The sequence below is a fragment of the Podarcis melisellensis genome (genome assembly GCF_964234715.1).
Source record: "Podarcis melisellensis genome assembly, chromosome: 3".
Classification (NCBI taxonomy): domain Eukaryota; kingdom Metazoa; phylum Chordata; class Lepidosauria; order Squamata; family Lacertidae; genus Podarcis; species Podarcis melisellensis.
Window position 1 is genome coordinate 67,335,658 of NC_138530.1, and position 15,456 is coordinate 67,351,113.

Sequence of the window (15,456 nt, forward strand, 5' to 3'; positions counted from 1 at the left end):
AGAAGCTGATGGTTTCTACTGCAGACAGTGAAACCTAAAGGCCATATTGTGACTACAAGCAACAGTCGTCGTTCCATCAGAAGAGAATATGCAAAGCCGCAAAATAGATGGAGGAGAGTTCTCTGACCACTGAGTTAGGTCCCTGTGGCAGATACTTTAACAGATACTGGCCACAAGCAAGCTGCACACAATAGTTGCCCTGGTACATAATGTGTGGTGGTAAGATGATTTCACCGGGACACAGGTGGCGCTGTGGGTTAAAGCCTCAGCGCCTAGGACTTGCTGATCGAAAGGTCGGCGGTTTGAATCCCTGCTGCGGGGTGCGCTCCCGCTGCTCGGTCCCAGCGCCTGCCAACCTAGCAGTTTGAAAGCACCTCCGGGTGCAAGTAGATAAATAGGGACCGCTTACCAGCGGGAAGGTAAACGGCGTTTCCGTGTGCAGCTCTGGCTCGCCAGAGCAGCGATGTCACACTGGCCATGTGACCCGGAAGTGTCTCCGGACAGCGCTGGCCCCTGGCCTCTTAAGTGAGATGGGCGCACAACCCCAGAGTCTGTCAAGACTGGCCCGTACGGGCAGGGGTACCTTTACCTTTACCTTTTAAGATGATTTCACAATGCAGAATGCCATGAGCTGAATGTGCCCTCTAGGACATGCCTCTCAGCATCTTCTGTGGTGCACAGGTGTGTCATTCTGTGCCAGATGCTCAAAGCTACCGGTAATTGGCAGACAATTCAGTGTGGGAAATGTTCCATGAAGGTAGACAATTCAAAACTACTCTGTGCTATTCCACACCTAGGTATGTATTGGCTAATGTTGTGCTGCAAAGCCATTATTGTATACATCTGTAAGCGTCATCATATTGCTGTTTCGTTACTCCCTTGCACCTTCCCAAAAGCTTATGCATCTCCTTCAAATCCAAATAAATATTGAGATTGGATATTATTGGATGTAAAGTAAGGAGACCAAACATCTTGAATACAGTCCTTGGCATGTGTTTGAGCAACTAAAGGATTTCCGGAGAGTTTTCGATATGAAAAATTTTATATTGTGAAAGCTATGTTAGTCTTCTATAATAAAGATAAAGACATGCTGGATGGCACCTTGAGTCTAACTTTTTAGAAGCTTCATATTGTAAAATGGCATAAGCCTATGTAAGTGACAGCCTACTTTATCAGATGTTCCAGTTCAGCATCTGATGAAGTAGCCTGTCGCCTATGAATACTTATGCTATTTTACGGTAAAAAAGCGTCTTTAACTTTGAAGGTACAATGTGTTCAATAACAAGCATTCAATCAAATATTTCAGTACCAGATATTTAATATACAAAATTCTCCCAAGGGAGGAATTTTTAGGAGGATTTCTGAGAACAAAGGGTGGTACCCAACTCTCCTGTTCCTATGCTAGCAGAACTGAAGGTTACCCTCCTCTCCTCTTCCTTGCAACACCCTCTACATTCTCAATATCTGGAGGGTTGGGGAGCTGGCAGAGAGCGGAAAGGAAATGGAAGTGCCGCTGCACCAGCAGAACTCTCCTGGCACTGCTTTGGAGAGAACCCAATGCCATTTCATGGCTGTTTCTTTCATCTGTGATAGGTTGGTTAGGCACAATAACCCTGTGTTGCATATCTGTCCAGACATATGGCTCACCAAGGCAGCAGTCCTGGACTCACTTTCTACACAGCATGGCACATTGGACATAATAGAAACTAACTCCAAGAAAACTTACATGAGATTACGTTTCACGGGTCACTTCATAAGTGACCATTCTCTTTTGTTGAAACAAATCTCCCACATATGGAAAAAAAGGAACTATGAAGTGGTCCTATGTTCCCAGGTGAGTATATCAATTACAGTATTATTCATAGCAGTCCAAGGGACTTGTGTTCCACATCATTTTCACATGTATTCACTCTTGAGTCCACTCCATCCCATTGTCCCATTAAATGGGGGGGCCAGTATCTACACAGGAGAATCACATTTAAAGACTATTTAAAACATATATTCTCTCAAACTACACGTGAGGAAGTGAAAGACATGTGATGGGCAGAGATATCCTGATCCACACACTAGCTTGGGAGGTGCAGATCATATCGGAATTCACAAAGAATCGAATTCCTCAAGCATCCCTAAGCGGTATCCATTTCAACAATGGATTCCCCAATGCCACCGTAATTTTCTTCAGCAACAAACTATTAAGGGAACTCACATGTGCAGCTGAGTATGGGGCCTGCAGCATCTTTCTTCTGAAGCTGTTGTGCTGAGTCCACAGCTGTTTGATTTGGAGGCACACTTGTGTGCCGTGCTGCCTGTCTCTTTCGTAGACTGATTGCTTGTGACATTGTGGTGCAAGCAACACATATATAATCCCACTTTGCCAGGGAGTCAATCCCAGAAAACTAATCACAGTAATAATAAACTACCTCTATACATTCAAAACAAGAAATGCCAATACCCATGAGGTGGCTGGAATAGTAAAAGCCAAGCATGAGTAAATAGGCAACCATGCCATGGGGAAAAGCAGAAGGTTCTTTCTAACCTTAGGCCAATGGAATCTAATCAAGGCCCTGTATGGCTGCTTTTCCAATAAGATTAAGCAAACACACAAACACCCCTGAAAAATCTAGGCTGCCAGAAATCTGTGCAGCATATGAAACAAATGATACAAGAGAGATGCATCTTTCCCATGTTTTACTTACTAAATGAATCTCCTCTCCAGTCCAATATGTAACTGGGTTTTGTATTTTATAAACCCTTTAGAAGCCTGTTTTGGAATTATACATATAAATATAAATTAAATAAAAAAATTTCCACTGGAATTCACTTCCAGCACCGCCCAGGTTGGTGCCATCGTCATTCTAAGACAATGTTCATGGTGAGCTCCAGCACCTCTTTTTCTATAAAAATAGCACTGAGAATACCAACTTCTCCAACTTTAGAAGAAATGTCTTAAAGACTGTTTTGAAGCTGCTGAAGGCTATATCTGATAAGGAAGGCTTCTCTCTTACACATTCACATCATACATTTAAAGCAATCTGAGACCACCTTTAAGCAATCATGTCTTCTTCAAAAGAATTATGTAGTAGTTTGTTCAGGGGGCTGAGAGTTGTTTGGAGATCCCCCTTCCCCTTCCAGAGTTACAGTTCCCAGAGTTCCCTGTGAAGAGGGGTTGATAGTTAACCAGTCTGGAAATGTGAGAGCCAGTGTGGTGTAGTAGTTAGAATGTTGGACTAGGACCTGGAAGCCCAGAGTTCAAATCCCCACTTGGCCATGAAACTCACTGAGTGACTTCTCTGTCAGTCACTGCCTCTCAGCCTAACATACCTCACAGGGTTGTTGTATGAAGTAGACAAGGAAGGGGGGGACCATGTGTGCCACCTTGAGCTCCTTGGAGGGAAAAGTGGAATATGAATGCAATAAATAGATTTAAATGTATGGTGGGAATGTGGCCTAAGAAACCCTGGAGAGCCACAGCTAGCCAGAGTACATAATACACAGCTAAGAAGCAAAAATAGTGCACCCTGACACAAGGAAGCTTCCTACATTACTAAATTAGCAGTTTATATATCCTGACAGGTTGAGGATCCTTGCTGTGTAGCTTAGTGGCTTGTATTCAGGCCTACCATTAGGCAGAGTGAGGCAGGTGTCTGAGGCAACAGAGTTTGAGTATCATGAAAGGGAGGCAAAATGTTAACTATTTAATTTGTTGTTGCTTTTCATTGCCAAGAAGTGTGAGGGGAAGGTACTGATGAATTTTTGGCTTCAACGTGACCAGCCCTGAGCACTCCTATGCACCATGAGCACAGTGGAGGAGGGCAGCATTGATGCTGCAATGCCTCAGGCTGCAAAATGTCTTGGGCTGGCCCTGTATTCTCCTATCCTGTTATTGTTCTTTTGTTTCCACACACACACACACACACATCCCATACCCTCCAACATTTATCCAATGTAAATAGGGACTTCCATCATCATCATCATCATCATCATCATCATTATTATATCCCGTCCATCTGAGTGGGTTGCGCTAGCCACTCTGATCGGCTTCGAACATACATAAAAACATAATAAAACACGAAACATTTTTTAAAAAAACTTCCCTATATAGGACTGCGTTCCAATGTCTTCTAAAGGTTGTATAGTTACTTATGTCCTTGGCTTCGGAGTCACATAACTCCATAACATCCAACATTTCTCCAATGAAAATAGGGACGTCCTAAGGAAAAGCAGGACATTCTGGGATCAAATCAGAAACTTGGATGGCTTCTATAAATCTGGAACTGTCCCTGGAAAACAGGGAGACTTGGAGTTTCCCTCTCCCCTGCCAGATCTCTTTTACATCCTGCCCTATTCGCCATTTTGAAAACTGGCTTTCCTCACCCCCCAACCCCCGTGCTGATGCTGTGGCAGCTGCTACTTCATCTACTGTGGCTGACACCCGTAACTGTGATGAATGGTGTGCTGACAGTCCAGCATGCTTCACTGAGAAGCAAAGGCCTGAACAAAGTGAATCAAGCTTGTCTGGTGCTAGTCCTGTCAATACCTATCGGCCAATATGAAGGCCCAGGCTGATGTCTGGCTTTTGCAAAGCTGTTACCATTTTCTGTGCAGGGATCAGACTGATCATAATTCTCAAATAAATTCCTAGACAACTGCAATAAATACACCTATCAATAATGTTCTTTCTTTTCGAGGGGTTTAAATAAAACTCTAACAACAAGACAAGACTGCTTTTTTAAACAGGCAGTGTAGAAAAAAGATGGGTCTGTTTTTTTCCACAGGGAAAAATTGGTAGCACCACTAAAATAAACACCCTCAGTATGACTTGCGACCATCTATATGATTGTCTGACAGGAAAATTCTCCCAGCTGCAGCAGCCTTAGGCTGTGTCTATGGAATGAACTCCTCTCTGAAATGTGTCTTGTTCCAACTTTATATACATTTAGACATCCAGTTTAAAAAATCAACTTTTTGTTAGGCTTTGAGAGGCTGATCAGGTCATTTTTAAAAACATTATAATGCTGCCAATTATGCTCTTTATGTCTTTTATGAGACTTTTTCTTCATGTTCTTACTTATTATGTTTTATGTGGCCTTGTTTCAAACCACCTTGTGGTTATTTTTGGTGAAAGGGAGTGTAGCAACCTTTCAATAATTTTAAAAATGTACATTGCCACATGTGTATGTACATGGCCCAGTAGCCACATGTATGCATGGAAAGAAGCCCCAGTTAGCCATGGTTTCCACCAGTGTGCGCATATGATACACGCATGCATTCAATCATGCAAATAGATATACATCAGGAATGGGGGACCTACAGACCTCCATAGTTGTTGTACTGCAACTCCTAACAGCCCCAGCATAGCTAGCAGTCAGCAATCATTGAAGGGAATTGCATACCCTCCAACATCCCACTGATGAAAATCGTACACAAATCAGCTCTTCAACACACTTAAAAACACTCCCCTCACTAACACCTCCACCCACCTCAGTGACCTCTGTTTCCACCAGACACCTTGATAGAGGCCATCCCCCTTCTCATTTGGGCCCCCTCCCCCACCCTGTGAAAATACACATCTTTTTGGTTCGGTGCTCTGGTGCAAGCTAGCTGACTCGCCCCAGAGCTCAGGACCCAAAATGAGACACCCTGGGATCCAATCAGAAGCCAGGATGGCTTTTGTAATTCCAGGATATTCTGGTCAAATCAGGACGAGGGGTATGGAATTGTAGTTCAGCAATGTCTGGAGGACCCCAATTTCCCCATCTCTGGTGTAGACAGTGGGAAATTTCTTTCAAAGAAGTGGTGCAAATTGAAACTTGGGCGAGGCAAACACATATTTGGATTAACTAACTGATCACTTGTTTGAATGTTTTCTGGTAATATTCTTATGTATTCCTTTATGGGTGGTGTTCTGTGAAGATAAAATAAGTACAGTGGTACCTCAGGTTACAGACTTGGCTAACCCAGAAATAGTGCTTCAGGTTAAGAACTTTGCTCCAGGATGAGAACAGAAATCAGGCTCCGGCGGCGTGGTGGCAGCAGGAGGCCCCATTAGCTAAAGTGGTGCTTCAGGTTAAGAACAGTTTCAGGTTAAGTAGGGACCTCCGGAACGAATTAAGTTCTTAACCCGAGGTACCACTGTACATTAAAATTCTACCCAAGAAAGACAAATAATACATTCTCTTTAGGTATTGAAGACAAGGAAACCTACTGAAGTCCCACTAATATAAATAATTCCATTTTGTAAAAACTTTGACAAGAAAGTAATGATGGTGTAATTGAAATTAACACTAGACTGAATCTCCACAGTTGGTAGTAATAGGCAGAGCAACATAATGTATGTCACAGCTGGGTTGCAGTTTGAACAATCCCTATGCAATATAGGTTGCATACTTCCAGCATCACCTTTTCCCCAAGGGAATGTTCATTCCCCATTAATAAGTAACCACCAGTTATTTGTTTGTTTGTTTGTTTGTTCCATAAAATTAATTCAACACTTGATTGTATAAAAACATTGAAGCGGTTTACAAAAAAAGATTTTGAATGTCAGCAGTGCTTACTTACCAACAGATACCTGGTTTCTTCAAAATGATTTCCCCACTATTATAAAGATTAATGCTCCATGGCTTGAATAGCAATGCAAATCATAATTAGCTGTAATTAATTACATCACTGACTCTCCCCCTGCCCTGAAATTGCTTGCCTCAACAGTGGTTCAAATGTTTCCTCTGCATCTGGATGAATCACTCAGACAATCGTTTTGCTACCAACACAAGGACTTGATTCTTAAAGGCCATTAGATGAGTTAAAAGAAACTCAATCACAAATCGGTCGTAAGATAATGATTTTCTTTAAAATAAACACATTCATGATTAATTTGAGCTTTTCTGCTTTCTTAGCCTTCAGCGTTCCACCCTCTACTCCCCATCCCACAACAGTCAGCTTTTCTCTCAGCCGTAACTGTTAGCAAAGCTCTAAAATAAGTCCAGGAGTTTACTGATTTCACATCCCTGGTCTTCCGGGGCCCAACTAGTTGTGATGTGGCAGAGCTGTGATTAAGATGACCTGTTGGTTTAGAGCACTGAATCAGATTAGGACCCCCACACCAGGGGAGAGGGAGTGTAAACCTTTCCCCATGCTATTTTTTCTGCTTAAAAATAGCATTTCTTCAAATTAAAATTCCCCCAAAACAGGGGGGAGTATATGAGAAATAGTCAACCACCACGTCCCGTCAGTGTAAGGGTTTCCACTTGCACAATGGGACTTCTTCCCTCGCCCCCACAACACCCCTACAGACTCCCCAGATCTGTTCTAGAGGGCTGAAGAACAGATTCTCTAGAACAGATTCAGGAAGGGAATGGAGGGAGGAGAGGGGGAGAGCATGGATTGTAGAGCTTTCTCAACATAGCACCATGTTTTTCTTCTCTTGTACTTCTTCTGTAAATGTCTTCCACTTACACTATGGTTCCAGCACATTGTGATCTGCTTGGATTGATCTGTGCGGAGGAGAAGGGAGCTCTGGGTGAAAAGACTTGCATTTTGCTCTCTTCAACTCTGGTTGGCTCTTCACACAGGGGGAAAAAACACTATAAATCAATCAGCCATTAAATCATTAGAACAACAGAAAAAACGCTATGTCAAAATCACTTAGATTTTTATTTTATTTTTGCTCTCCGGTGCCATCTGGTGTTGCATATTTATAACACATTAAAAGCGTTGTTTTTTGACTAATGTAGCTGAGTCCTCTATGCTTCCTATTTGCCACAGGAGCCAACCACAATAAAATATTTGAGGGGGCCGAATCCCCAGAAAGTAAATAGGTATTCCCATTCAAATGGTGGGGGTGCACTGCATCATGTTTTCGATTATGTGGGGCGAGGCTTACCTGGGCCCCCACAATATTTTATTCAAGTTGGCACCCATGCTTTTAGCTTTGTGCAAATTCTCACTTGGTCATGTTTCATAACTTCCTTGCTTTTTTAATGGTCGAAGTGAGAAGAGAAGTTGAGGGTGCTTCTTTCATTGAGGAAAGTCGGAGTGACTTGCTAATGTTTCATAGCATGCAGGCAGAAGTCTGTACAAAGAGCATTTGCCTTGATGCAGAAAATCCACGTGTAAAACAGTGGAGGGAGCACGAGCAGCTGCGAGCACAAATCTACATCTGCCTACCTGTCCAAGGGATGCTTGTTGCTGTCAGATTTGCCAACACTGACCAGCTCTTTGAAAAGCATTGGAGATTTGAATCTCCCCTCTCTTTGATGTAGAACAGAGCTGGATAGAGGAATGTGTATTCAGTCTCCTCTATACCTCCTTCAGTGTGTGGCTTATTCTTTTATAGATCATCACACCAACCATCTGTTCACCAATTCATTTTTTGGATTGGATTGGATTGATCTTTATTACGGCCATTGGCCCATCACACGACAGTTTCCCATACCACCATAATGTACTTGAACCTCCAAATTTAAAACCTCCAAAACTTACAAAAAACTGACAAGAACCAAAGCAAAACAAAAACAAAAGACCAACATCATACATTACAAAATTTGTAGCATAAACATCGCCCTCTGCTCATAAATTAATAGAAGACATCAATGGTGATAATACCTAATTACATCCTAAAACATAGATCATGGTTTAAAGGGATTATCCGAGCCACACAAGAGTCCGTTTCTCTTCTTTAGGGATAGGACGCTGATCAAGAATCTGGCAACCATGAGTGATCTTAGGGGGTCATCATCATTTAATAGATATCTCAGTTTGGCTTCAGTCGTATCATCGGCAATTCCCTTAAGATATTGAGCAAGAAACTTGCTCCTGGCCGATAAGTGAAAAGCACAATCAAGAATTATGTGATGCAACGATTCCGGTGCCCCACAATTACAATCACATAAGAGCGATATCTGTCCATTGGAGAATCTATTTCTCAGCACGTTTGATGGGAAGGTGTTGAATCTTGCCTTTACAAAGGCATATCTATGAGCCGAAGAAGTTAAGGAATTCAAATAGTTTGGGAGCCTTAAGAGGGGTAATAAACCAAGGTTTAGAGGTGAGCAGGTACCGTTGCCCAAGACCATTTTCTGCTGCAAGTCCATCTCCTCTAGTTTACAGGTTACTGTTCTTTTAGCTGGAACTATGTCCTGCTCTAGTAATTTGGATGGGGAGATTCCCATTGCTGTAATTTTCAGCTGTAATTTTTTTACCCATGGGCTCTGGAAATCATCTCTCCACATACATTGTATCAAGTACAAGTTTGGGAGATTGTGCCATAGAGATAACCAATGACAAAGTATGTGCTTCCACAGAGCGTTTTCCAGGGATACAGTGTTAAGTTCCATGCGTAACGCTGTATTACTTACACAGTTGGGCAGTTTCAATATCCCTCTTAAAAACTGATTTTGAATAACCTCTAGGTGAGATAGATTGACAAAAGTCCCCCAAATTGAGATGGCATAAGCAATTGTCGGAATCACCTTGGCCTTGAAGACTTTCAACGCCGATGGGATATGAAGGGCCCCATCGGTGAAGAAGAATCGCAAGATCGCCAAGGAGATAGCTTTGGCTCTATTTGTAACATAGGCTACATGGGCCTTCCATCTAAGGTTATGTTGTAACCAAACTCCCAAATATTGGAATTTATAGACTTGTTCGATGGCTCTCCCATCAATTTTCCAATTATGGAGTTTCCGGCTCTTTGAGAAAACTAGTATCTTAGATTTCCCATAATTAATTGTAAGGGAATTTGCGTTACAATATGATCCAAAAATTTTCAAGGCCCTTCTGAGACCTACTCTAGAAAAGGAAAGGATGACTGCGTCATCCGCATATAGTAACAAAGGGCAGCGATAAAGTGCTAGGCGGGGTGCATGAATCCTTTCTTGAGCCTCTATTAGGGGAGTCCTCATGTCGCTTATGAACAAATTGAACAGGAATGGAGCCAATATACAACCCTGTCGCACACCTCTGTTAATGGGAATTGAATTGGTGAGATCACCCTCCGGGGTGAATCTCACTCTAGCCGCTGAGTTCTCATGGAGTTTGATTATTAGCCAGAGAAGCCTTCTGTCGATGCCCCAGCGGGTGAGTTTTTCCCAGAGGATGCTCCTGGGGATACTATCGAATGCTGCCCTTAGGTCAATGAATGCCACACAGAGTTGGCCACCCTTTGGGGTGGAATATTTCCAGGCAAGATGCTGTAAAATTAGAATATGATTAATTGTTGACTGTTTTGGGCGGAATCCAGCTTGTTCGGGCCCAATTAATTTTTTCTCTTCGGACCACTGGATAAGTCTGCTCAGCAGGAAGCGGGCATACAGTTTCCCCACTATTGAGAGCAGACTGATATTTCTGTAATTCCCCGGGTCATCTGGTGAGCCCTTTTTGTGGATTGGAACGATAACAGCGTCCTTCCATACTTCCGGGATCATTCCAGAGTTGTTAACGGCATCGAAGATGGTCGCCAGGACTTTGGCCCACCAGTCCGCGTGGTATTTTATAGCTTCTGCCGGGATCAGGTCTGGCCCAGGTGCTTTCCCTGTTTTGAGTTTAACGATCAGATCATGGATGTCTTCCGGATCGGTGGGGGGCCAGAGGGGAAGCTGATCTTGGAATTCATCTCTTGTGTTAGCAATACAGTCAGTTGTGGCAAAGTAATTTTTTAAGTAAGATTCCCAAACCGGGGCAGGAATAATAGTCAAAGGGTATCTTTTAGTTCTTTTATTTACAAGGAGCCAAAATTGTCTGGAGTTCCGTGATGATGAGGCTTCTATGATTGCCCGCCATTGATTCGCTTGCCATTCCTGTCTGGCTTCCTTTTGAATTTGCTTGTAGGCCGATTTTGCTTGGAAATATTCTTTTGGCAAGACCGTTGCCCCGGAGGCTTTATACTCTTTGTAGATGTTACCAAGAAGTTGTCTAGCCTGTTTACAAGCACTGTTAAACCACAATGCACCTATCTTCCTTTGTGTTCGGTTTATTTTATGCGTCGGGACAGAGAAAAAAGACGTTAGATCTTCCGACAAATTTGAGAATAGTCTTAGAGTTTGGTCATAATCATCATAATCCTCGATTAAGCCTGAATATGCTTGTTTTAGTCCTTGTTGAAAATATGCTGAGTATTTTTGGGCCTGTAGTTCGGACCATTTGACACTTTTGATTTGCAATACTGAGTTCGTAATCAGATGTGTTGGGTGTCTGTCTCCATCTGGGGTCCAGTCTATAGTCATTATGGCAACCAACGGTAGGTGGTCGCTCAATTGAATATTTTCAACTTTAAAATGGGAAAATTTGGGGAATATATCATGAGATACTAACATATAATCCAGGACACTGTTTGCAGAGGAGCTTATGTGTGTAAACTCACCCGGTACGTCAGGCGGGCAATTCCCGTTTAGAATCACTAGGTTTAGACGTAGTACCAATTGGTAAAGAAGGGTTCCTGCTTCATTTACCCTTTTGTCTTTGGAAAGTCTTTGATTATGGAGGGAGAGGTCATTAATGAATTCTGGGCTTATCCACCATTTGGCTTTGATTAAAGACTCCCAGTTGGTTGCAATGCGAGCATTGAAATCCCCTGCTATAACATTGGGTATATTGGGGTATTTGGAGTGACAAAGAGTAAGATGTTCCTCCAAGATTCCCCATTTATTGTATAAGTCTGCAATGTTGCCTCCAGGAGGAAGATAAACATTTGTTATAACAAGTTCAAAGTTTTTCCCCGTAACCAGGGCTGTAATTGCAAAGGTGGAAGCGTTTACAAGCGTGAGTTTTGCCTGTATTTTCAAGGAAATTGCTATAACTAATCCTCCACTAGGCCGGCCTCCTTTAGTAGACGGGCATGCCGGTAATGATGTAACATCAAAACCATTAATATCTACTCTCCCCTCTTCCCATGTTTCCTGCAAGAGAATTACTTGGTGTGAGTTTATTAGTTTTACAAAGTCCGGGTCAGATTTTTTCCCCTTCCAACCTGCTATATTCCAGCTTAGAAGGGAGAACGGGGGAAGATTTGACTGAGGTTTGGGTAGTCACAATGGAGAAGGGGAGAACGCTGATCTTGGTGGGTTGTCAAATTTAAAGAAGTCAGTAATTTTCCTTTGACTAATGGTAGATGACTTCTCTCCTTTTGGCGCAGGTGTGCCTCTTGAGCTATTGTGAATAGAGATAATATTTGACGTTTTTAGCTGTCGGGCCCAACTAGGCCCTGAAGAGGCTCCTGCCAGGTCCACTGGGTCCGTCCTCTTTGGGGATCTAACCGATCCACTTGTGATCATTTGGTTTATATGTCCTGCTGGGTCTTCAGTCCACTCTGTGGTGACTCTCGGCATTGTGGTGTCTTCCTCACATGATTGTTGGATTTTTGGTGGAGAAGCCTGGCCTGAGGTGGCCACTGCCGTCTCAGGACGTGGATGGTCTTCGATGTATGTTGATTCCAAGTCCGGCATGGAGGGGTGAAGGGACAACGATTTATCCAGGGGGGTGTTATCCTGAGTTCCATTCTTGGATTGGTTATTCACGGAGGGAACAGATAAGTCTATTAAAAGCAGGGATGAGTTACCAGCGTGAAGGGGAGGAGAAGAGTCTGCCTCCAGCAGTGGGACCTTCCCATCCACTGCAGAAGGCACCTTATATGCTGGGTATTGGGGAATTGTTGTTTCCACCTCCATTGGGCATGGCACTGCTAAATTAGAGTGGGTATCATTCATAGGAACTCCGTTGCAGGCGATCCTTAGGAGCTGAAGTTTAAGTAAATCCAGTCTATTTATAATTTCTTGTTGCTCCATCGCTGGTAACTCTCCAAAGGAGGCGATAAGCTCTCTTTCCTCCTGGGGTGTCAAAGAGTTACTGGCACACTCGTAGTGTTTAGTTGTAGGAGTGGAGGTACTATGAGACTGGCCCAGACATGGGGTGTACAGCTCAGCCCTCTTTTGTGGTTCAGGGCGGGAGGGTTGTACCGTCTCCTTGGTTAATCCCTCTGATAGGAGGGGTCTAATTTTGGAATCCATGAAAACTCTCGTTGGAAAAATACCAAGATTATTCAAAAAAAACTTTTTGCTTAATAATAAGAGAGGGGATTTTTGCAGAGTGGAAAGCCAGCATCATTCTCTGATATCTGTTCTGGCGGACTAAGGGAAGCACAGCACAAAGATCTATTTGTGATGCCTCGAGTTTTAGAAGCCATCTGAGGTGCTCTTTAGTCCCATGTAGCGTTGTCCAACTTAGGTCCCTTTCCCGGAAGGTTAAGGAAATCTTCCTTGGATGTAGAATCAGGGATTGGCGATTCAGTGCGGGATTGAGATTGTATTTGCAGTTCTTCATACGATCAGTGTTTGGTGGAGCTTTCTGCCGGCGCAATGGAACATCTACTGCCCCATCTTGGGCTGTCTGTGCCGGCAGGTCATCCAGTTTTTGCTGAAGGCTATGCAGCTGAAGGGATAGGCCGTCAATTCTCTTAAATATACAGTTTAGAGTTCTAATTATTAGATGGAGTTGCTCGCATCCTGTGCAGTCCGATTCAGCTACCAACTCCTCCTTCGGATAGGGACCATCCCCATTTGTGTTACCATTAGCGTTTCCAATTTGTAACGTCTCAGGGGCCTCATCTTCTGATGTTGTTTGAAGTGCAGTTAGAGGATCGAAACGATTTTGAGTTGCTATTGAGTAGGTACATTCCTCGGGGCCTCTCCCTCCTTTAGGTGAGCCCTTTCTTAATTGCTTAGGCCTCGGAGAGGATAATGCCTCGTCAGAGTCTCTTGGACGTTTTCCATGACCCATAAATCAATTTTGCAGGAGAACTGTCGTGGGCACTGTGCTGGGGAGCTCCTTAAATCCTTTAGTCTTCCTCACAAGAATACTACCACTTCCAGGAGAGTGGTGCCATAAAATTACTCACAGTAAGGCAGTCAGTACAAGCCTCTTCCTTCCCCTCTTCCTTGTTCCTAGGGTTTTCGAGAAAGCTCGGTTCCAGCAGTCGGGCAAAATTCACTTCGTAGTATGCAATAAACTAAAAGCTAAAGGAAAGAGCTGGTCGACAGGGCAGAGGATTTATGCCCAGGAGAACCTTTCACTTATCTCTTCCAGTTAGGGAGGCGGCGGCAGCCGTGGCAGCAAGTCTGGGCGTCGGAGCAACCCAGATAAAAAGAAAACAAAGATAAAACAAGTAGCGGGATACTAAAAGATACTAAAAGACAGCCAGCACAGCCAGCAGATCATTAAAACTCACGGATAAAAACAAGGGAGGATAAAAACCGCTTAAAACCCATTCATTTTTTGTTTGTCATCAACAGGCACCCCTAAATGGCATCTATACATGCAGAAGTCAGACTCGCTGGGCTCCTGATCCTGCGAGGAGCTCTGCTTGCTTCTTGGAAAAGGACCCTCATCCTGGATTGAGATTACTTTCTTTTGGAAGACTGCTGCAGTACAGTGTGAAGAATTTCATCCTTCATTATTCTTGGCTGCTCAGGAATTGAATCTTATGAGGAGCACTTGCCAGAGAAGTCATAATTAACATTTACTGCTTTTTAAAAAATGGGTCTGAGCCAAGATAATTGGCCATCAAACTGTTGTGCAGAGATGTTGATCATTCAGCAGCATGAATAAGTATTTCATCCTTTTTCTGGTACAAACGGATATTATTGAGCACCGGCAGTGAGCTCTAGAGGAAAACAGAAGTGCAGACAAGGGAATTGAGGATAGGAAATTAGAGAGAGGGAAAGGCTTGTAATCATTCTTTGATTCCTTATAATTATGGTGTTAAGTCAGCATTGCCTCAAGGTGATTATTGGAGTAGCCATTTAGCTGAAAGGCCAGTGGATTAGCGTCTCAGTGTGTTATTTGGTGCATTGTGCATAATGGGCATGATAAAGCCTAATAAGATGTTTTTGATGATCTCATTGTTTTTAGCGTGAAACAGTGGTAATTTCTATACAAAAGGAGAAATAACACGACATGAAAAGATTAAAACAAAAGGATCAACACAGCACAGAGGACTTTCCATGCTTAAAAAATAAATAAATCAGTATTTTAATTCCGCATGCAATGTATGATAAAATGCAACAATCAGTATGAAAGTAAAAGAAAACTGAAATTAATAGCAAAAGAAAAGAAGAAATCTGAATCGGTACAAAGGTTTAGTGAATAGGCAGAAAAGCCACTTATCCACACACCATTTAATTTATCTAAGGCTTTTGTTTGTATATGTATTCCTTAGATGCTAAGACTGATTTAGATACAGTGGGAAACCATGTTTCCCTGCTATGCGATGATCTATAAAGAGCTTTGGACTTTTGGACTATAAAGAGCTTTGGACTTGCACATTCATTCCTCCTCTCTTACTGCTTCTCCCCTCCTTTTTCACAGCCAAGAGAAGTTCAGAACCATACTTGGGGATGATGGCCGTACTTGGGGAACTGTGGTTTGTTTAAACTATGGTTTCAGAACAAGCCAATAGCTGAGGCCAGA

At 42.9% G+C, this 15,456-nt stretch overlaps 1 long non-coding RNA gene across 1 annotated transcript; it reads left to right on the forward strand.

Annotated features, from left to right (window-relative positions):
* Window positions 1–659: 659 nt before the first annotated feature.
* LOC309366718 lies at window positions 660–14,756 on the forward strand. Its single transcript, XR_014166856.1, has 2 exons — window positions 660–797; window positions 14,280–14,756. It is a non-coding gene; the product is annotated as an uncharacterized lncRNA (long non-coding RNA).
* Window positions 14,757–15,456: the final 700 nt, after the last annotated feature.